Raw genomic sequence first — 5,110 nt, 5'->3', positions numbered from 1 at the left:
ATAGCATATTCAAAAGCAGAGACATTACTTTGCCAACAAAGGTCCGTCTAGTCAAGGCTATGGTTTTTCCTGTGGTCATATATGGATGTGAGAGTTGGACTGTGAAGAAGGCTGACCACCGAAGAATTGATGCTTTTGAAATGTGGTGCTGGAGAAGACTCTTGAGGGTCCCTTGGACTGCAAGGAGAACCAACCAGTCCATTCTAAAGGAGATCAGCCCTGGGATTTCTTTGGAAGGACTGATGCTAAAGCTGAAACTCCAGTACTTTGGCCACCTCATGTGAAGAGTTGACTCATTGGAAAGACTCTGATGCTGGGAGGGATTGGGGTCAGGAGGAGAAGGGGACGACAGAGGATGAGATGGCTGGATGGCATTACTGACTCAATGGACATGAGTCTGAGTGAACTCTGGGAGTTGGTGATGGACACGGAGTCCTGGCGTGCTGCGTTCATGGGGTCTCAAGGAGGTGGACAAGACTGAGTGACTGATTTTTCACTCTTCTCTTTCACTTTCAACAAGAGGCTTTTTAGTTCCTCTTCACTTTCTGCCATAAGGGTGGTGTCATCTGCATATCTGAGGTTATTGATATTTCTCCCGGCAATCTTGATTCCAGCTTGTGCTTCATCCAGCCCAGCGTTTCTCATGATGTACTCTGCATATAAGCTAAATAAGCAGGGTGACAACATACAGCCTTGACGTACTCCTTTTCCTATTTGGAACCAGTCTGTTGTTCCATGTCCAGTTCTAACTGTTGTTTCCTGACCTGCATATAGGTTTCTCAAGAGGCAGGTCAGATGGTCTGGTATTCCCATCTCTTGAAGAATTTTCCACAGTTTATTGTGATCCACAGAGTCAAAGGCTTTGGCATAGTCAATAAAGCAGAAATAGATGTTTTTCTGGAACTCTCTTGCTTTTTTGATGATCCAGCAGATGTTGGCAATTTGATCTCTGTTTCCTCTGACTTTTCTAAATCAGCTTGAACATCTGGAAGTTCACAGTTCACGTATTGCTGAAGTCTGGCTTGGAGAATTTTGAGCATTACTTTACTAGCGTGTGAGATGAGTGCAATTGTGTGGTAGTTTGAGCATTCTTTGGCATTGCCTTTCTCTGCGATTGGAATGAAAACTGACCTTTTCCAGTCCTGTGGCCACTGCTGAGTCTTCCACATTTGTTGGCATATTGAGTGCAGCACTTTCACAGCATCATCTTTCAGGATTTGAAATAGCTCAACTGGAATTCCATCACCTCCACTAGCTTTGTTCGTAGTGATGCTTTCTAAGGCCCACCTGACTTCACATTCCAGGATGTCTGGCTCTAGGTGAGTGATCACACCATTGTGATCATCTTGGTCATGAAGATCTTTTTTGTACAGTTCTTCTGAGTATGCTTGCCACCTCTTCTGTGTATTCCTGCCACCTCTTCTTAATATCTTCTGCTTCTGTTAGGTCCATACCATTTCTGTCCTTTATCAAGCCCATCTTTGCATGAAATGTTCCCTTGGTATCTCTAATTTTCTTGAAGAGATCTCTAGTCTTTCCCATTGTGTTGTTTTCCTCTATTTCTTTGCATTGATCACTGAGGAAGTCTTTCTTATCTCTCCTTGCTATTCTTTGGAACTCTACATTCAGATGCTTATATCTTTCCTTTTCTCCTATGCTTTTCACTTCTCTTATTTTCATAGCTATTTATAAGGCCTCCCCAGACAGCCATTTTGCCTTTTTGCATTTCTTTTTCTTGGGGATGGTCTTGATCCCTGTCTCCTGTACAATGTCATGAACCTCAGTCCATAGTTCATCAGGCACTCTGTCTATCAGATCTAGTCCCTTAAATCTATTTCTCACTTCCACTGTATAATCATAAGGGATTTGATTTAGGTCATACCTGAATGGTCTAGTGGTTTTCCCTACTTTTTCAACTTAAGTCTGAATTTGGCAATAAGGAGTTCATGATCTGAGCCACAGTCAGCTCCCGGTCTTGTTTTTGCTGACTGTATAGAGCTTCTCCATCTTTGGCTGCAAAGAATATAATCAGTTTGAATTCGGTGTTGACCATCTGGTGATGTCCATGTGTAGAGTCTTCTCTTGTGTTTTTGGAAGAGGGTGTTTGCTATGACTAGTGCATTCTCTTGGCAAAACTCTATTAGCCTTTGCCCTGCTTCATTCCTTATTCCAAGGCCAAATTTGCCTGTTTCTCCAAGTGTTTCTTGACTTCCTACTTTTGCATTCCAGTCCCCTATAATGAAAAGAACATTTTTTGGGGTGTTAGTTCTAAAAGGTCTTGTAGGTCTTCATAGAACCATTTTACTTCAGCTTCTTCAGCGTTACTGATTGGGGCATAGGCTTGGATTACTGTGATATTGAATGATTTGCCTTGGAAATGAACAGAGATCATTCTGTCATTTTTGAGATTGCACCCAAGTACTGCATTTCAGACTCTTTTGTTGACCACGATGGCTACTCCATTTCTCCTAAGGGATTCCTGCCAACAGTGGTAGGTATAATGGTCATCTGAGTTAAATTCACCCATTCCAGTCCATTTTAGTTCACTGATTCCTAGAATGTCAACGTTCACTCTTGCCATCTCCTGTTTGACCACTTCCAATTTGCCTTGATTCATGGACCTAACATTCCAGGTTCCTATGCAATATTGTTCTTTATAGCATCGGGCCTTACAACATCAGTCACATCCACAACTGGGTACTGTTTTTGCTTTAGCTCCATCCCTTCATTCTTTCTGGAGTTATTTCTCCACTGATCTCCAGTAGCATATTGGGCACCTACCAACCTGGGGAGTTTCTCTTTCAGTATCCTATCATTTTGCCTGTTCATACTGTTCATGGGGTTCTTAAGGCAAGAATACTGAAGTGGTTTGCCATTCCCTTCTCCAGTGGACCACATTCTCAGATCTCTCCACCATGACCAGCTTGTCTTGGGTGGCCCCACACGGCATGGCTTAGTTTCATTGCGTTAGACAAGGCTGTGGTCCATGTGATCAGATTGACTAGTTTTCTTTGATTATGGTTTCAGTGTGTCTACCCTCTGATGCCCTCTCGCAACACCTACAGTCTTACTTGGTTTCTCTTACCTTGGACGTGGGGGTATCTCTTCACGGCTGCTCCAGCAAAGCACAGCTGCTGCTCCTTACCTGGGACCAGGAGTCTCTCCTCAAAGCCTCCCCTCCTGACCTTGAACGTGGAGTTGCTCCTCTTGGCCCTCCTGCACCCGCGTAGCCGCTGCTTCTTGGACGTGGGGTCTCTCCTCACAGCCGCCCCTCCTGACCTTGAACATGGAGTACCTCTTCTCGGCCCTCCTGTGCCTGTGCACCGCCGCTTCTTGGATGTGGGGTTGCTCCTCTCGGCCGCCGCCCCTGACCTCGGGCGTGGCGTAGCTCCTCTTGGCTGCCAGCAGGGTAAGAAGGGTGAAATCACGTTTAGAATCAAACCCCATATCCCCAGAGATGCTTGGAGGGCTCAAACAAAACCTTGTGTGCAAAAGGACCCAGAGACCCCACAGAGACTGAGTCAGATCTGCCTTTGATTGTTTGTCTCCTGTGGAGGTAGGAGTCAGCAGTGGCCTGTCACAGGGGCAGGAGCTCTGGGTGCAGCAGTTCTGTGTCACATAGCCTGTGGGCTAAGCCCTCTTGGAGGAAGTCACCATTAACCCCACCACAGAGCCACCGAGCAGATGACCCACAAAAACAAGACCTGGAGCTGACTGTAGCTCAGATCATGAACTCCTTATTGCCAAATTCAGAGTTAAATTGAAGAAAATAGGGAAAACCACTAGACCATTCAGGTATGACCTAAATCTAATCCCTTACAATTATACAGAGTGAGTGAAGTCACTCAGTCGTGTCTGACTGTAGCCTACCAGGCTCCTCTGTCCATGGGATTTTCCAGGCAAGAATACTGGAGTGGGTTGCCATTTCCTTCTCCAGGAGATCTTCCCGACCCAGGGACTGAACCCAGGTCTCCCACATTGTAGGTAGACACTTCACGTCTGAGCCACCAGGGAAGTCCCGCACGCAATTATACAGTGGAAGGGACAAATAGATTAAAGGGATTAGAAATGATAGACAGAGTACCTGAAGAACTATGGATGGAGGTTCATGACATTGTACAGAGAGCAGTGATTAAGACCATCCCCAAGAAAAAGAAATGCAAAAAGGCAAAATAGTTTTCTGAGGAGGCCTTACAAATAGCTGAGAAAACAAGAGAAGCAAAAGGCAAAGGAGAAAAGGAAAGATATACCCATTTGAATGCAGAATTCCAAAAAATAGCAAGGAGAGATAAGAAAGCCTTCCTCAGTGATCAATGCAAAGAAATAGAGGAAAACAATAGAATGGGAAAGACTAGAGATCTCTTCAAGAAAATTAGAGATACCAAGGGAATATTTCATGCAAAGATGGGCACAATAAAGGACAGAAATGGTATGGACCTAACAGAAGCAGAAGATATTAAGAAGAGGTGGCAGGAATACACAGAAGAACCATACATAAAAGATGTTCATGACCCAGATAACCACAATGATGTGATCACTTACCTAGAGCCAGACATCCTGGAATGTGAAGTCAGGTGGGCCTTAGAAAGCATCACTACGAACAAAGCTAGTGGAGGTGATGGAATTCCAGTTGAGCTATTTCAAATCCTGGAAGATGATGCTGTGAAAGTGGTGCACTCAATATGCCAACAAATGTGGAAGACTCAGCAGTGGCCACAGGACTGGAAAAGGTCAGTTTTCATTCCAATCCCAAAGAAAGGCAATGCTAAAGAATGCTCAAACTACCACACAGCCGCATTCATCTCACACAGTAGCAAAGTACTGCTCAACATTGTCCAAGCTAGGCTTCAACAGTATGTGAACCATGAATTTCCAGATGTTCATCTGTATTTAGAAAAGTCAGAGGAACCAGAGATCAAATTGCCAACATCTGCTGGATCATTGAAAAAGCAAGAGAATACCAGAAAAACATCTACTTCTACTTTATTGACTATGCCAAAGCCTTTGACAGTGTGGATCACAACAAACTGTGGAAAATTCTTCAAGAGATGGGATAACAAGACCACCTGACCTGCCCCCTGAGAAACCTATATGCAGGTCAAGAAGCGAC

This window comes from Bos grunniens, chromosome 3 (genome assembly GCF_055505025.1).
Source record: "Bos grunniens cultivar Pamir isolate PY7600 chromosome 3, Bosgru_T2T1.0, whole genome shotgun sequence".
NCBI lineage: Eukaryota > Metazoa > Chordata > Mammalia > Artiodactyla > Bovidae > Bos > Bos grunniens.
This window is presented reverse-complemented; position numbering follows the sequence as displayed.